Source organism: Camellia sinensis, chromosome 13, assembly GCF_055761805.1.
Source record: "Camellia sinensis isolate YWXY chromosome 13, ASM5576180v1, whole genome shotgun sequence".
Taxonomy (NCBI): Eukaryota; Viridiplantae; Streptophyta; class Magnoliopsida; order Ericales; family Theaceae; genus Camellia; species Camellia sinensis.
In genome coordinates, this window is record NC_138973.1 from 59,415,238 (window position 1) to 59,434,709 (window position 19,472).

The following is a 19,472-nucleotide window of genomic DNA, read 5'->3' on the forward strand; positions in this document are numbered from 1 at the left end:
AGTCACTGGCATGTTCAAGGACCAACTCGGCAAAACTATGGAAGTATACATTGATAACATGGTGGTCAAGTCCAAAGAAAAAAGGGATCATCTAGCTGATTTGACCGTGACATTCAACATTCTCTGTAAGTATCGAATGAAACTTAACGCATCTAAATGCGCATTTGGTATCAGGTCAGGAAAGTTTCTCTGCTACATAGTGAATCATAGAAGGATAGAGGCAAATCCAAAGCAGATTAAAGCTATCTTGGAACTCGGTTTGCCGCAGTCAGTCAAAGAGGTACAAAAGCTCATGGGCATGGCCGCAGCGCTCAATAGATTCATCAGTAAGTCTTCGGATCGATGTAGGCTATTCTTTCAAACACTCCGTCAAGGAAAGGCATTTCAATGGACCCTGGAATGTCAAACGGCTTTAGAGGGATTGAAAACCTACCTCGGAGCATCTCGATTGCTGACCACCCCCACTCCAGGAGATATGCTCATTTTGTACCTAGTAGTTTCTAACCAAGCCGTCAATGCCGTCCTTCTTACTGAAGAACTTAGCGAACAGAAACCCATTTTTTATATCAGCAAGACATTGGTGGATGCCGAAACCCAATACCTCCCTCTGGAAAAATTGATCTTCGCCTTGGTAATGGCCGTAAGGAACTTTATGCATTATTTCCAGGTCTACATTATCCGTGTGTTGACTGATCATCCTCTCCGCTCAATCCTCCAAAAATCAAAATCATCGGGCTAAGTGTCCAAATACATCGTGGAACTCGGACAATACGACATTCAGTTTGCTCCCAGGATAGCCATCAAAGGTCAAGTGCTGGCGGACTTTGTCGTCAAATTAACCATCCAATCACAGTCGACACTGCAGCCATTGCCAGCTCCGAGGGAGTCAGCACAGTGGCGGATGTATATCGACAACATATGGTAGTTGTATTGTGATGGGTCCTCGAATCAGCATGGTGGTGGAGCAGGAGTTGTGATTATAACACCCGAAGGAGCCGTCATCGAGCAGTCCATAAAGCTTGGGTTTAACGCCTCCAACAATGAGGCTGAATATGAAGCCTTGCTGGTCAGCCTTAGGAACTCATTGTGCATGGGGGCCAAATGAATGCGAGTGTTTTGTGATTCCAAACTAGTTATCAACCAATTAAAAGGGAAGTATGCCGCTAAAAATGAACGCATGGCCGCTTATGCATGCACCGCTAGTTCTCTTCTTAAAAAATTCGATCAACATGAACTCAATCAGATCATTAGAGATCAGAACACCCACGCCGATGCCCTCGCTTGCTTAGCCTCGACTGTCAACTCGGAAGTGAAGCGGACCACCAAAATGAGCTTCTTGTTAGAGCCGAGTATCCACGTCCTTGAGCCTACTGCTGTCCATGTCATTCACCACGACCTAAGTTGGATGGATCCCCTTGTGGCTTTCTTTTCCAACTAGCAAGTCCCTGAGGACAAAAAAGAAGCTCACAAACTACACAACAGGGCCCTACGCTAACAGGGCCCTACGCTATTATTGGGACCCTCAAGAACAACTCTATAAGAAGTCTCTCTCTAGGCCCTACTTAGAATGTGTCTACCCAGCTAAGGTCGAAGATTTTCTGGTCAAAATTCATGACCGCAGTTATGGTGTTCATATGGGAGGCAGATCATTGGCTTATCGAGCCATCACTCAAGGCTATTGGTGGCCCAATATGCGAGCTTATGCTGCCGCATATGTAAAGAAGTGTGTACAATGTCAAAAATTCTGCCTATTAACTCATTTTCCCGCTGAAGCGTTGCACTTTGTCACAAGTCCATGGCCCTTTGCTCAATGGGGGCTCAACATTGTCGGGCCATCGCCTCAAGCCCTTGGCAACAAACGATTTCTGCTAGTCGCCACCAACTATTTCACTTAATGGGTGGAGGCCAAACCCCTGATCCACATCAAAGATGTCGATGTTAAATGTTTTGTATGGAAGAACATTATCACCCGCTTCGGAATACCTCGGGCACTTATCTCCGACAACGGCACTCAGTTTGATATGGAGTCTATCGCGAGCTGTGCAGTATGTATGGAATTCAACCCTACTTCTCCTTGCCTGCTTATCCGCAAAGTAATGGCTAGGTCAAAGCCTCTAACAAGGTCATCCTGGACGGCATTAAGAAACTTTTAAAGAAAGCCAAAGGCAAATGGGTTGAAGAGCTCCCCTCTATACTCTGGACTCACCAAACCACGCCTCGTAGGTCCACCGGGGAAATGTTATTCACCTTGTGTTTTGGTAACGAAGTCATCATCCCTCTTGAAATCGGCTTACTGATGCTTCGTTCAAGGGCTTTTGATACAGGTCGCAATAATATGATGCTGGCATTGGATACGGGCTTGCTCGAAGAACGCGGTGACCGCACTCTCATAGCCATGGCCCATTATCAACAAATGCTTGTCAAGTCTTATAATCACTACGTATGCTCGTGCCATTATGTTCTCACTGAGCCAGTATTGAAAAAGGTCATTCTCGTCGTGAAGACTTTGTCCGACGGGAAGCTCAGCCCTAACTAGGACAACCCCTACTGGGTTGATTCCATCACTGGGGCAAGGGCATACTGACTCTCTAATATGAACGACAAACCATTACCCCGGCCTTGGAAATCCACCCATCTTCGCAAATTTTATCATTAAAGTGTGCCAGCTGGGTCTCCTTTTACTTTTTGCACGATATAATCGTACTGCGTTGTACGTTGAAGATATGCTGAATATGGCAATTTCTATATGACTGTTTCTCTGTGCACCGTGGTTAACTACAAGGTTGAATGCAAGTCTCCGAATTTGGAGCGTCCTTCGTGCTTGGCATGCCTGCATGTTTAGTACGAGGGGCCAACATAAGTCTCTGAATTTAGAGCACCCATCGTGCTCAGCATGTATATATGTTCAGCACGAAGGGCCAACGCAAGTCTCTGAATTCGAAGCACCCTTCATGCTCGACATGCCTGCATGTTTAGTACGAGGGGCCAACGCAAGTCTTTGAATTCGGAACGCCCTTCGTGCTCTGCATGCCTGTATGTTTAGGATAAGGGGCCAATGCAAGTCTCCAAATTCATAGTGCCTTTCGTGCTCGGCATGTATACATGTTCGGCCCGAGGGGCCAACGCAAGGCTCCAAATTCGAAGCACCACCCTTTGTGCTCGGCATGCATACATGTTCAGCACGCAGGGCCAACGCAAGTCTCTGAATTTGAAATGCCTTTCGTGCTCGCAATGTATACATGTTCAACACGAGGGACCAACGCAAGTCTCCGAATTCAGAGCGCCTTTCGTACTCGGCATGCATACATGTTCAGCATAAGGGGCCAACATAAGTCTCCAAATTCGGAGCACCTTTCGTGCTCGACATGCATACAAGTTCAGTACGAGGGACCACTACGAGGCTTCGATGTCAGAGTGCCTCTCGTGCTTAACATGTGCTGTGTCAATCAAAGAGTGAAAAGAAAACACGGATTGTTAACAAGTGAGAAAAAAGAAAACACGGACTGTCAACAAGTGAGCAATTTTTATTACCACGATGTTTTGGGGATACAGGAAACTAGTCATTCTAATTACAAAGCATAGGTTGCTAAAAACAAATGCTGACTAAGTCTTTTCCGGATTTCCAATCTCTTCCTCATCGTCGGTCTTCTCGGGGTCATACGCTTCAAACGACAATGTGTATTCATGATATAATGGGAAGGCCGCATCAACTCCCGCCGTCTGCAACGCCTTGAGCCATCCGTGTTTAAAGCCACGATTCTCGCAACGACACATGTCATTGGCTAGTTTCTCCATCATCTTATCAATGCCGACTTTTCGCCCTTCAAACAACACCTTATTGTAAGCCCGAGTTTCTATGGCTTCGCACGCAAATACAGTTGCAGTGTCTTTATCGGCTATAGGATGGTCCAACAGCCGCTGCGTGAGAGTATCTTTCGACGGATGCGTCGTGCCGACTATTTTCAATTCGGCAATCTTTATTTTTCGAGCTTCATTTTTGGCCTATTCTTCCGCCTCCTTGAGTCAGTGTTCCAGATTCCGTATGCGTCCATCCTTATGCTCAATATCTTCACGATCAGTTCGAAGATGCATGCCAATCTCATAAGAGTTGTATAGTCCTTTGATAGCTCCATGAACCCTCTCTTTGAATACGTCATAGTTCACGCTCATCGCCATGGATTGATGAACTTCGGGAAGAAAAATTTGCCGAGTAAACTCAACTGAAATGTTTGAATCATGAACAAGTGAATCTGTCTCAGTCATCAGTTTATTGCCAATAAAGACCAAGAAACTTAACGGATGGGGCAGCCCACTGCGCTCAGTATGAGCGGTAGATGAGGTGCTTGTGGTTTTTGCAATTCCCCCAGTTTGTGTCCTGGGAGATCTGTTGCATCTATCTTTCTTAGGGGGGTTGTTTCGCTCACCAAGCAACCCACGTCTATTCCTTTCTCCTCCAGCATTAACGCCTTCATCGCACGAGTCGTGGGTCATTTCGATGCCAAGGTCTGCTAATGTTCTTCTCTCTCCTCTGCTATTGTAGAATACTCTCTTCGACATATATGCTCTTCAACACTGAGCAGACACAGTTGACTTTGTAAATAGTTCTTTCGTAAGACACTTGCAGATGACTGCGAAGATTGCTGGTGGAATGAGATGGGAACTCTCAAATCTTTAATCGCTTGGTATTTATTATGTTTGTGCACCATATCCAACACCTCAATAAATAAGCGCAACGAGCGGAATGTAGATCGTTTCGATACTAAAACCGTTTGCGCAGCCGATCCAATCTATTCGGTATCACACCTTATGGACGTGAATGCCACTGAATAGGCACATCTTGCCCCACTTTGACTGCTCTATGGTGTGTTCATCAACCGACCTCTTGTTCGGCATATGAGGCAGTCAACTGGGGCAAGGGCAAATACATGAATCTATTCAACATCCCACCTTTTGGACTCAAATGCCGCCAAATAGACACATCTTGCCCCACTTTGACCGCTCCATGGTGTGCCCATCAACCGATCTCTTGTTCGGCGTATGAGGCAGTCAATTGGGGGTAAGGGCAGATGCATGAATCTATTTGGCATCCCATCTTTTGGATGCAAAAACCACCGAATAAATCCATCCTGCCCCACTTTGACCGCTCCATGGTGTGCCCATCTGTAGCTCGACTTTTTCGTGCTACAACAAAAAACACATTTTATAACATTTTTTTATAACCTTCTTTTGAAAATGCTATAAAATGTGATGCATTTGTGGCATTTTGTAATAAAATAGCATCTGGTGAGAACATTTCAATTTTTATAACATTTAATATAATTTTAATAGCTTTTCATACATGTTGTGAAATATTCCGTAAATTCAAGATTTTAATTACAATGTATAAATGTTATAAATAAAAATATAATGCTGTCAATTATATTAAAATGAAAAGACTCAGATTTTTTGCGCTAAAATCTGGCGCCCTTATTTTTCAACAAACCCACTCCCTAATCAGTTTCCTATTTATCCTCTCATTGTGATGATCAACAACAATACTTCTAGGACTACTTCTTACTCTACGATTCTGTGAAGCTTGATTCTATGAAGCTTTGTTTAGTTGTTTTAAAGGTAATGTTATCTCTCCCTTATGATTTCCTTAATCAATTATTATATATATATTGTGTGGGTAATTTTCTGACCACACTGCCCGCCTAGTAATCAGCTGGAGAGCACCGGCAGAATAGATGGCTTCAACAAACCTGTAACAGAAAGAAAAGGCTCCGGCGGTGGCTCTTCCACCCGGGGGCACTCCGACGATCAAGTCAGTATATCTCTTAAAGATAATCAAGTGCTAAACTCACAAGCTTGAGTATAAAACTGCGTGCCTTAGACCCACGGGGGTGCCTCTCTTTTATAGTTTACTTAATCCAAGTCCTACTAGAAGCCTGACTTTTATGGACTCCAATTTAGTACTTACTTTGGATTCCTCAAGAGATAAAGATAAACTCCCTAAGAGCTTTATCCTTATCTTAGCAAAGTCTTCTCTTTTCTCTAGGACTCTTGTCCCTTATCCGCTTATCTCGGATTCTGATATCTTCGGAGATAACCTCGGCCTTGACGAGATAACCTCGGCGTCACAACTTGGACACGTGGCATTTCGGCTGACACGTCAGCGTCACCTTGCCACGTGTTGGTATTCAAAAAATACATCCCCACAACTGCCCCCTAGGTTCTATTACCTCGGCATTCTGAGGTGATGAAACCTATATATGTATTGTCTTCTTAGTACCTCGGCGTAAGAACTCTTCGGCCGAGATTGTCAAGCCGATATGCCTTGTTTTCAAGAACAAGAACTCAAATGAACTTTCCCACGCGCATGAGCTGTCATGCATCACTTCTCAATCGTTTCACTTACGCGTTTTTACCTTATTGGTTCGTGCCTGCGACGCGCTTATTAGCCGTCTTCATCTGTCTGCGCCGTCTGACGTATGCGCTGCTCCAGGCGCATTGATTACCTTTTGCCGCCGTTTTTGGTTTTTGACAAAACCCTTCCTTCCCTTCTTCATCTCTTCACTTTTGCATTTGCTGTTTCTTTCTCTAAAACTCGTTCCTTCAATTCCGCCATTGCTGAAGCCTGTAAGCTCTGTATTTGTCTTCCTGGTGGAACTTTCATCATTCTGTCACATCTGTAACTTCCGTTGACTTCGGCAGCCCTCACATCGGCTTCATTTTTTCTGGTAAGCAACTGTTCCTTCTGATTCCCAATTTCTTCTATGTGCTTTCGTTTACTTACTGCCATTATTGCTCTGTTTCAAACCTTTGATTTGCTGAATTATTCATCTGGATGCATCTATTCCATGATTTCACTCATATTTTGAACACTTGCATTGTTTCAACACTTTTCTTGCCACTATTCTTGACCTTTTACTTCTGTATTCTTCATGTTCTTGATAGCCCATCCCTGTTCTTGTTTATGAAATTTCGCCTTTGTTTTCTATTTTTTGTGTCTTTGCCAAATCTCTGCCTTCTTTCAATCCTTGCCCCCATAGATTTAGGTTTGGGATTTGTCTATAGAACCTGTCAATTCTTAGGAAAAAACTGAAACAATCCTTATCAATATATACCTAGGGTTTCGCCGAGGTCCTGATAACCCCTTTAGTGCATCTTCTTTCTGAAACCTAGCCTTCTGATTTTAGGCCGACGTTATGGGTATGTGGAGACATAGGGTAGACACCCCTCTATTCCTACCGATGTCCATCTGAGGCTAGCTGAAGATAATGACTCTATCATGCCCACAGATGATTCAATGCCCTTTCCTATAGTAGTTTTTACTGAGTGCGGACTCCGGCTCCCACTTAACATTCTCTTTCGTGAAATTCTTCACTTTTACAAATTGAACCCTATGCAACTTGCCATAAACTCTTATCGAGTGATCAATGGCATCATAGCTTTAGCTAGGCAGGAGAACGCTAGGATCACCCTGGCCGACATTCAGTACTGTTATACCATGTGCCCCCTTAACCTGAAGGAAAAAGGTTTCGTTTATTATCTTAAGCCGAGGTTGACAAAATACAAAATCGTAGCCGACCTCCCAGACTCCAACAAGGGGGCTGGAGATGACTATGTTATTGCTTCGAGAAATTGGGAGTTTGGCGCAGACGAGGACGCCCATCTCTACCCTCTTCCCCGATCAATTAAAGAGGGCAAGGGTAAGAGCCCAGTATCAATACTTTAGTTGTTTCTGTTCAAGTCTTCAATATTTTATCTGTTTCTAATGTTTGTTTCTTCTTGCAGACGTTCGTAAGTTACCAAAAGACTTTCGCCAATCCTACGTTCCCAGCAAAGACTTAAAGAGGCTCCTAGATTTGCCAATCCAAAAGCGCAAGGCTCCACTGGTACTGAATTTTATTCCGACGTACAAGTCGACTTTGCCTGACGTTCCCAAACGAAAGAAGAAAAGCCTTTCTCCTCCTACTGCCACAACTCAAATTGCCTCTACATCACGAACAGATCAAGAGTCAACATCTGACCCAACCAATCAACCATCTACCTCGGCCCCATACTTAATCCCAATACCAGAAAGAAAACGTCGGCGACGACTTATCAAAACTGCTGAGATGGGTCGCCTGAAGCCTGTTGCTGTAGATCTCTTAGTCGACCTACCTGCCGACGTTGATGCTGTTCCAACCCAATCCATGCCCTCACCAAAGCCAAAAAGAACAAAAAGGGCTCAGCCGAAGGCTAAAGTGACTCAGGTTGAATCTGAGGACACTTTGCCTATTTCCAAACTGGCTGAGAGTAAGAAGACTTCTTCTGCTCCTGTAAAAAGGTCTGCTGAAAACCCACCCTCTGAGTCCACACAGTCAAAGAAGCCAAGGTCGGCCTCAGCTACTACCTCGGGGTCCAAGAAACTAGATGTCCTTTGGGCTCCCAAAATTACTTTGGAAGACAGGCCAACTATGTCCAGTGAAAGCGCCGACGACATAAATGTCGGCGTTGCCCTCAGCACGGCATTGCTTCTTCCGGGTGACCTCGAGCGAAATGCTGAGTATAGTGAGTACGAGAATTACGCTTTAATGCTCCAGCACTCCGTTCAAGTAAGTGTTCCTGCTTGGAATTTTCTACTTTCTTTCTGTTTCATACTTAAAATATTTTGTAACACTTCTGTTTTCTTTCAGGCCATCCAGCATGCCCATTCATTTTCAATGCAAGCTTTTGAAAACAGAGCAAAGTTGGTCGATTTGAAGAGAGAGGTTTCTGCCCTTAAAAAGGAAAACAAATCTCTTCACTTAAAGATGAAAAAACTGGAAGACCAGGCTGAGGCTGCCACCAAAGCCCAAACCCTTGCTGAGGAAAAGACCGAATCTACCGAGGCTATTAGAAAGGTCGCTGAGGCCGAGAAGAGAGAGGCCGAGGACAAAAAGGCCCAAGCGGAAAAGGAACTTCAAGATGCTTTATCTACTAAAGACGCTGAAATCAAGGTGGCCGATGAAAAGGCCTATGCTCAAGGAATGGCTGACGTTACAGAAGAATACAAACTACAAGTCAGGCAGGCATGCAACAGGGGCTTTTCCCTTGGTTGGATGTCCCTCGCCAAAAAGCTTAATATTCCTAATGATTCGCCACTGCGCAAAGCCAACGTTATTCCTCTGTCGTTCCCCCCACCTCCTCCATCAAGTCAACCTGAAGGAGAATCTGAATCTGAGTCTGAGTCTGAAGATGCCGATGAGGAAGAGGATGAGGCTTTGGTTAGAAAATCAAAGGATGCTAATAGGGCTAAGTCCCCTCCTCAGAATGAGCAAGTCCTTGACTTGACTCATGAGGAGGATGAGGATGTTATCAAGGAGACCACTCCATCATCTGATGTTCCTCCAGTTGATAGAAGTCTTGATCAAACACTTGCCGAAATTGATGCCGAGATTACTGCAGATGAAGAAGCCGGGGTATCTCTTCAGGAGACTTCTGAGGTTCAGATCCAGCCAGATGCTGATGTTGAAAAGTCTTAACTTTCATGTTTTTTCTTTTGCACCCTTGTACTTTGTTTTGTTTTCTTGGACAATGTAAGCTTCCTTTTATGGCTGATGTGCCTTTCTTTGTTACTTCGAAACGATTTACTTCTAGTAGGCCGTAGTGACTTCTTTTGTATACAACTGCAACTGTTTTTCTATGGATGCTTCAATCTTTTAATTTCTCTTAATTTGCTTCTGCATGGTCCTATACTTAGAATATTTTGTATACCTTTCATACTTTGCCTCCTTTGTGTATACCTTTCAATGTTGAGGGAACTGCCCCCATTGCATGTAACCATGGCCTTCCCAAGGTGATGTTGTAAGGTGAAGGCGTGTCAATCACGACGAATTCTGTTTTGATCTTCTTCTAACTGCTCTTGCATGATTCTATACTTAAAATATGTTGCATGTCTTTCATACTTTGCCTCCTCAGGTATAATAGTTACAAAACTTTTACTTCGGCAAGATACTGACCTGCAAACTTTTCATAAATTCTAACAAGTGTGAAACATATACTACTCAATGTTAACTTTGCAAACTTTTTCTCAAGTTATAACAAGTGTTTAAGCAATGATCTACTTGTAAATTGCTACAAATTTCAACAAGTGTTTAAACAATATACTTAGCTTTTACCTCAACCTGCAAATTGCTGCAAATTTTAACAGATGATCACATGTCGGCTTAACATTATCTTGTAAATTGTTACAAATTTCAACAAGTGTTAAGCATCTTCTTTGGTTAGACCAACCAGTAGAGTGCTATAAGTGTGCAATCTATAACATTGGCTTCACTTCGACTTGTAAAATGCTACAAATTTCAACAAGTGAAGAGAAACAATAATCTTGGCTTAATTTCAACTTGTAAATTGCTACAAATTTCAACAAGTGAAGATAAGGAATCAGCTTAACTCCAACTTGTAAATTGCTACAAATTTCAACAAGTGAATTAAGGAATAATCTCGGCTTAACTTCAACTTGTAAATTGCTACAAATTTCAACAAGTAAAGATAAGGAATCAGCTTAACTCCAACTTGTAAATTGCTACAAATTTCAACAAGTGAATTAAGGAATAATCTCGGCTTAACTTCGACTTGTAAATTGCTACAAATTTCAACAAGTGAAGATAAGGAATCAGCTTAACTCTAACTTGTAAATTGCTACAAATTTCAACAAGTGAAGATAAGGAATCAGCTTAACTCCAACTTGTAAATTGCTACAAATTTCAACAAGTGAATTAAGGAATAATCTCTGTCTTCTCTCTGCCCCCAATGTGAACCTGAGTTCTACTTGGGTTCTCATTATTCATGTCTCCAAAAACACCAATATGTAACTTTATCAATCATATGTGTTTTAAAGAAAAGGGAAAAGATTTTATTGATGACATCGGCCAAAAATACTGCACATCTAATGATAGAAGAATTTCAAATTACAAGTGTTCCAAGGTCTTGGCAGTGCTTTGCCCTCGTTATCTTCAAGCCGATAAGCTCCATTGCCTAATACCGAAGTAACTCTGTAAGGTCCTTCCCAGTTTGGGCCAAGCTTGCCCTCTCTGGGATCCTTCTTGTTGCCGACGACTTTTCTCAGGACTAGGTCGCCGACTTGAAAATCTCTTGGATTGACCTTCTTGTTGTAAGCTCTGGCAAGCTGTTGCTGGTATATTGCGAGCTGAATTGCAGCTTTCTCTCTTCGTTCTTCCAAAAGATCCAGATCTCGGGCTAAGAGTATGTCATTGGTGCCATTCTCTACTCCCTGGGTCCTGATCCCTAGGATGCCGATCTCCAATGGGATGACAGCTTCTGTGCCATAAGCCATGGCAAAGGGGGACTCCCCTGTTGATCTTCTCGGCGTAGTCCGATATGCCCAAAGCACGTTGGGCAACTCATCTACCCACTTTCCTTTTGCTGTCTGCAGCCTCTTCTTTATTCCATCCAAAATTACTTTGTTGGATGCTTCTGCTTGCCCATTACTTTGGGGAAAACTTGGTGTTGAAAAGTAATTCTTGATCTTGAATTTCGCACAAAAGTTCTTGATGAGTTTGCTGTCAAACTGTGTTCCGTTGTCGGCAACTATTGCTCTTGGAATCCCAAATCTGGTGATGATGTTTCTCCATATAAAGTTCTTGACGTCCACATCTCGGATTTTGGCAAGAGGTTCTTCCTCTATCCACTTCGTAAAGTAATCTGTTACTACCAGCAAGTATTTTCTCTGCTCAGTTGCCTGGGGAAGTTTCCCAACAAGGTCCATGCCCCATTGGGCAAACGGCCAAGGGCTGGATACTGGGTTCAGGTCAGCAGCTGGCTGATGTATCAAAGGTGCAAACCTTTGGCATTGTTCACACTTCTTCACGTAGGCTTCAGCATCCTTTTGCATGTAGGGCCACCAATACCCCTGGGTAATGGCCCTGTGGGCTAATGATCTGCCCCCAGCGTGGCTTACACAAATTCCTTCATGAATTTTATATAGGAAATCTTCAACCTGCAAAGGGTGTACGCACCTTAAAAGGGGTCCAGTGAAGGACCTTCTGTAGAGGTGTCCATCTGCTGTTAAACAGAATCTTACCGATTTCAATCTAACTTTGTGTTCCTCCTTATGATCTTCTGGCAACTTTCCTTCTTTCAGGAATGCAACAATTGCATCCATCCAGCTTGGCCCCATGTCCACACACTTTGCTTCCTGTTCTGTGCTCGGGCCCGACATATAGTCGATCATAATTGTTCTTGTTTTTCCAGTCTGCATTGAACTAGCCAGGTTAGCCAACGCGTCGGCGTGGGTGTTGTCATCTCGGCTTACTTGGAGTAGTCGGCAGTTCTGAAATAGGGCTGCCAATCTGATGACCTCTTTTGCATATGCCGACATCCTTTCGGCCCTGGCTGCAAATTCACCTGTTGACTGGTTAACAATAAGTTGTGAATCACAAAAAACTATTACCTCATCTGCTTTTGCTGCTGCTGCCAGTTTTAGCCCTGCAATTAATGCTTCGTATTCCGCTTCATTGTTTGAGGCCTTGAACCCCAAACGGATGGACTATTCTATTATTTCTCCATCTGGAGATATCAGCAGTACTCCTGCCCATGCTCCTTGTCGGTTTGAGCTTCCATCGACAAATAGTCTAAAGGAGTCACCGATGTAGATGCTGCAGGGTCTGAGTTTTTCCTTCCTTTGCTCTTTTGCCCTAGGCTGGGATTCTCCTTGCTTGCTGGGACAATGCTCATCCTGGCTCAACGGAGCCCGATGTTTGATGGTTTCGGGTGTGAATTCTGTCACGAAGTCGGCCAAAACTTGGCCTTTAATTGTTGTTCTCGGCCTGAACTCCAGGTCATACTGGCCCAGGGCTACTGCCCATCTTGCTATCCTTCCTGTTAAGTCTCCTTGTTGCAACAAGGACTTCAGTGGGTGCTCTGTTAGGACCACAATCTTGTGCGCCTGAAAGTAATGGTTCAACTTTTTTGAAGCCATTACTAAGGCTAGCATTAATTTCTCCAGTGGTAGATACCTTGTTTCTGCATCGGCCAAGGTTTTACTTACGTAATAGACAGCTTTTTGCTCCCCTTTTTCTTCTCGGATTAGTACTGCACTGACTGCGTGTTCTGAAGCTGACAAGTATAAAAACAGTTCTTCCCCGGTTTTGGATTGGAAAGAACCGGAGTTGTGGTCAAGTACTTCTTTAGGTCGGTTAAAGCGGCTTCGCATTCTTCTGTCTACAGAAAGTCTGTGGCTTTTTTCACCAAGTTGAAAAAGGGTCTGCACTTATCTGAGCTTCTGCTGATGAATCTGTTTAGGGCTGCGGCCCTCCCAGTAAGCATCTGAACCTGTTTTGCGACGTCGGGCTCTTCAGCTCTAGGATGGCCTTGATTTGGTCTGGGCTGGCCTCAATGCCCTTTCTTGTTACCAGATACCCTAAAAACTTACCTGATCCAACTCCAAACGTGCACTTTGATGCGTTGAGTCGGAGCCGGTATGTTTTGAGTATATCAAAGACCTCTTTTAGGTCAGCAAGATGACCCTTAGATTCTTTGGTCTTCACGACCATGTCATCGATGTAGACTTCTACCGTTTTGCCAATCAGGTGCTTGAACATCTTTGTTACTAACCTTTGGTAAGTTGCTCCTGCGTTTTTCAACCAAAAAGGCATTACCTTGTAACAGTATAGGCCTTTAGGGGTGATGAACGCGGTCTTCTCCTCGTTTGGAGGGTGCATGGCAATCTGGTGGTACCCCCTGTATGCATCCAGAAAACTCATCCTTTCATGCCCTGAAGTAGCATCTACTAGCTGGTCAATCTTGGGCAGAGGAAAGCTGTCTTTTGGGCAGGCTTTGTTGAGACTGGTAAAGTCTACACAGACGCTCTATTTGCCGTTCTTCTTCTTCACCACTACTGTGTTGGACAGCCATGTCGGGTAGTGAACTTCTCGGATGGCCCTGCCTCTAGAAGTCTGTCCATCTCTTCTTCTACTGCTTCCACGTGCATCAACGTCGGTCTTCTGGTTCGTTGAATTACAGGTTTTGCCGACCTGTCGACATTCAGTCTGTGGCAAGTGACCTCGGGGTCAATGCCAGGCATTTCGTAGAGTGTCCAGGCGAACACCTCAATGTTGGTTCTTAGAAAAGTTTCCAATTCTTTCTCCTCTTCTTTGGCTAGGCCTAAGTCGAGAAGAAAGAATCGTTCTTCATCCCCATCCTGGAAGAGGATTTTCTTTAGCGTCTCTTCGCTCTTCTCAGCTGGTTCTTTGCCGACGTCTTCTAGGACTTCTACGTCCTCATCTTCAATTTCTGCCTTCTCTGGTTCTCGTATGCTGCAGGTGGACTTCATTGTTTCCATGGAGCAATTCTTTGCCTGCAGTTGATCTCCTCTGACTTCTTCAATCCCCTGTTCTATTGGGAACCGTAGCAGTTGATGCAACGTTGAGGGAACTGCCCCCATTGCATGCAACCATGGCCTTCCCAGGATGATATTGTACGGCGAGGGTGTATCAATCACAATGAATTTCGTCTTGATTTTCTTCGTGCCGGCTTGAACTTCCAAGCTTGTTGCGCCAAGTGGCCACATCGGTGTTCCGTTGAAGCCGACCATCGGGCCATTCGATTGCTCCATGTCGTCTGGGTGAAGGCCCAACTCCTTGTAACATCTAACATACATGATGTCACAAGAGCTGCCTTGATCTATCAGGATGCGTTTCACTTGGCATTCCCCAACCTGGAGGGATACTACCAAGGCATCATTATGCGGATATTGGACCAACTCCAGGTCGGCTTCAGTAAAGGCTATCACTGGCCCTTGGCACTCTTCTGGCCGATGTCTTTTTTTCCCGACTTGGTAGACATGCTGTAAATGCCTTACCCTCTGGGTCTCTCCTCTGACTTCGTTCTCGTTGACCCTTGAGTGGATCACATTAACCACCCGTAGTCCTCCTGCCTGTGGTTGCTGTGCTGGAGGTGGTGGAGCTACTGGTGCTTGAAGCAATCTTGTCTGTTCTTCCCTTGTCCTGGCTTCATCAACCAGGTCCCTCAGAAGGCCTTGTCTTACCAGGTCTTCTAAGTGTGCTTTTAAGGCTCTGCAACCCTGAGTTGGGTGTCCTTCTTCATTGTGGTAAGCACAGCGCCTACCAACGTTTCTTCCCATAAATTCCCTGGTGCTCTTGCTGGTGCCCTGAAATAGGGTTGGTTTCGTATTTGATCCAGGACTTTATGGATTGGGATTCGGAACACCGTCGTCACTGCTTGTTTACCTCTCAATTCAGTTTCTTGTTTGGTCGGCCCGTTGTTACCTCGGCCTCGCGTACTTCTCGATTCTCGCCATGAGTTCTTCCATGCTTTTTGGCAATGTTTTTGCCAAAGATTTCCGTAGTGGGCAGTCGTCTTTCAGGCCGTTCTTGAAGACACGACCGCTACCTCTTGGTTGCAATCGGGTATTCGATTGAACACTTCGTAGTACCTTTTTGCATAGGCCTTAAGGCCTTCGTCCTTGGTGATCTTTAAACCCATCAGTGCGTCGACCCTCAAGGGCTGTAGTTTATTTGTTACAAAACTGGCTACAAACATCTCGGCCAGGCCTTCCCAGTTCTTCACGCTTCCCTTCGGTAGTTTATGGAACCAATCGGATGCGATCTCCCCAAAGGATGAGGGGAATACTTTGCAGAGTAACGGCTCGTTCCCACTATATAATGCCATTGAATTCAGGTATAGTCCGACATGAAAGTTAGGATCTGACTTACCATCATAAATTTGGAACCTCGGCATGCTGAATCTCTTTGGTGCTTCAAATTTGTCCAGTTCCACCGAGAATAGTGTTCTCGGCTTAACTGGGGAAGTAACTTCAGCTTCAACATTCTGCTGCCTCCTTTTGAGGTAATCCCTCAAGTCTTCTTTACTCCTACCTGGAGCCCGGCTGTCCCTGGACTTCAATCTTTTTGGCACACTACTTTCGGCCTCTTGGTGGGCCCGTTTCGATCTTTCTCCATGGGTTGTGTCAAAGCAGAGTGCTTGCCCTTGAACATGCCGATGTTCTTTGGGCCCTGGGTCCTTCATGTGATGTGTCCTTCGGGACTCTTCTTGCCTTGACTCCTCTCGTCCGATTTCCCTAGAAGGTCGGTGAGAGTGCCTTCCACTCCTGGTGTGCTGAGGGGCTTCGGGGATTGCTTTCCTTCCTCCTTTATGGGTATTAATTGCTGGCATCGGCGTATCTTGCAGCGGGTATGGTGGCTGCATTACATTGTTCTGCATCATGAAGTTGACGACCGACTGAAGGCCTGCCAGCTTGTTTGCCAAGTCTTTTACTTCCTCATCCCTTCGTAGGCACCTATCCCTCCAAACCTGAAGGTTATCTTCGTTATAGTACTTGCTTTGGTCTGTCCTCTTCGAAGCGTCGTTCTCCTGGCCGACGTCTTTATTTATGTGGCCCAGGCCATGAGTTTTTGTGTTGTGGTTGTCTCCTTCAACGTCAAGATTAATTGGTCTGCCACTCCCAGTAGGAGTGTCGCCCCCAATGTTTTCCCTCTGTTCGTCACTGGCCATCTATTCTTCTAAGTTCCCACAGACAGCGCCAAATTGTGTGGGTAATTTTTTGACCACACTGCCCGCCTAGTAATCAGCTAGAGAGCACCGGCAGAATAGATGGCTTAAACAAACCTGTAACAGAAAGAAAAGGCTCCGGCGGTGGCTCTTCCACCCGGGGGCACTCCAACGATCAAGTCAGTATATCTCTCAAAGATAATCAAGTGCTAAACTCACAAGCTTGAGTATAAAACTGCGTACCTTAGACCCACGGGGGTGCCTCTCTTTTATAGTTTACTTAATCCAAGTCCTACTAGAAGCCTGACTTCTATGGGCTCCAATTTAGTACTTATTTTGGATTCCTCAAGAGATAAAGATAAACTCCCTAAGAGCTTTATCCTTATCTTAGCAAAGTCTTCTCTTTTCTCTAGGACTCTTGTCCCTTATCCGCTTATCTCGGATTCCGATATCTTCGAAGATAACCTCGGCCATGACGAGATAACCTCGGCGTCACAACTTGGACACGTGGCACTTCGGCTGACACGTCGGCGTCACCTTGCCACGTGTTGGTATTTAGAAAATACATCCCCACATATATATATATATATTGATTATAGTTTTTTTTTTTCTTTTTTTTTGATATGAAATCCTCTAAATTAATCTCAAGTACAGCAGAAAAAGAGGATTTTGGGAACAGATTGTAAGTATTATTTCTCTAGTTTTTTTATATTGATTGATACATGCATGTTGTTTTTTGTGTATAATTTATGGGCTGGATTGATTTTCCTTGTGCGTATATATATATATGTGTGTGTGTGTGTGTGTGTGTGTGGATTGGGTTTTGATTTTGCTGATTGTATGGATTGGGTTTTGATTTTGTTGATTTTGTTGATCGCAACGACGCTTGTGGAGACCCCAAAGTGTAGTCACGCAGTCCCCAAAACCATTCACCACCATTGTTAGGAATATATATATATATATCTCTCTATTCTAAAATAGAGATGAGATACAAATCGATATAACCCAATAATCAAAACAAACTACACAATAAAACAACTCTGCATTAAGAGTCCATAACTGCAATTCGGAAGTTTATTCAGCATACCCATACCCGACCCACCTCTTTCAATCTTATTTATTATCTAAGTTGGTTGCTTCCCACCATTAATCATGGTGTCTACAGTTTGCATATATAATAAATAGCAAGTCTAATAAATAAATAAATAAAATATTTGTTATATATTGTATGTAATTCAAATGGTAAGAGCCTAGTTTATCAAATTTATAGTCTTAAGCTCAAGTCACACCCTTTTCTTTATTGTTTTTCTTTTTATTTTTTGGAATAGAAAATTGGAAGTATAAAGAAAAAAAAGTTTCAAGACACCAAATAGATGCTCACATATATGATACAAGTTGAAAAATGATTTGGCAAGTCATTTTCAGGAATGACTTTTTGATTTTTTTTAAACCTTTTGGTGAGTGAGATGATTACTAAAAGAAACTTAAGCTTTTTTCACTCCTGCACAATGATCAAATGATGAATTGTTTAAGAGTGTGGAGATCATCATGCCCCATAAAACTTTGACATTTCTAAAGTGTGTATTGTGGATACAGTTAATCTCTCTTTTATCACACATAGTATTGAGTGCAATGGTGACAACTCTAAATGAGATGGTGATAGGATGGATAGACAACAGGTGGAGTGGTCATAACCCCTGCCCCCATTTGGAGGTGGAGTGGTCTTAATCCCTGCTCCCATTTGGATCTCTTAATTTAATTTTTAAAAAGATAAATCAATTATGCACAAATAACACGATTTATGTGATGTACTCAAAATTAGGGTTATGTTTACAATTGCTACGAGTTTATTATGATAAAAAAAGGTTATAGGAGATTTCAGAGATAATTATCTCACTTTAATTATAGATACATAAAAAATTAAAACAATGTGTTATTAGGCCACAAATATAAAAAATAAAAATAAAAGTCCCTATTTCAAAGTTGGATTCGCGATCAAATGTTAGGGTTTTGTTTATCAAAATTCACATCATGCCATGGTGTTGGCATCACACTAATAAAATGAGAGATTAGTTTGAAGTTCAAGCCCGCGAATCAGGTGGCAGCATCCCGATTTTTCCAATTCACACTGCATCTAGATATTAAGCACATCTCTCCATACTTTTCAGAAAAATATATATTTTTCATTTATTTAAATTGAAATTTGTTTTTTGTTTGTTTAAATCATTTGTCTCACTCTCACAGAATAAAAAAAAAAAAGAAATAGAAAGAGTCATACTGGAATAAAATAGAATTGAATTGAATGATTATATTCAATTTATTATAGTGAACCACTTTGTCTTGAAGTCTTGTAAGGTTTTAAAAAATTAATGGCTATAAGATTGCTCCTTGTCAAGCATTTAATGTACTCCATGCACTATAGAAGGATTTTTTTTTTTTTTTCTATGGGATGGGAGGGGAGGGATGGTTTGGCTTGTTCAAATTTTGTGGTTCGAATTTCATCAATCTATATTAGTTTAGTTTTTTTGGGGAAGTCATGAATAAAAGACAAAAGAACTAACACGATATACAAGGGGCATTCCCCAGGCCATACCAAGAACTATACATCAACCTTTTGGCTCTGATGCCCACCCTAATTCGGTGGATCTGTGGGATCTAATCAAGGTCAAATTAGCCTTTTGGCTCAAGGCCTCTATCAAGAACTTCCCCTCTTCAATCATTGATGTAGTTTTCAACTGGAGACATATTAGGGGCTGATTATGAGTCTGCTTGTTCTGTTTTAATGTTCTGTTGTTCTGTTTTGTTTATTAGTTAAAGGGTTGAGCTGGAATTGGTTAACTGATCTATTTGGTTTAGTCTCAAGGCAGCTAATCTGTTTGGTTTAGCCTCTAGGCTGCTGATCTGTTTGGCTGCTGAAAAGTTATGTTTTGTTGATTTGTTTGGTTTAGTCTCAAGGCTTATAGCCTTGTCTACTG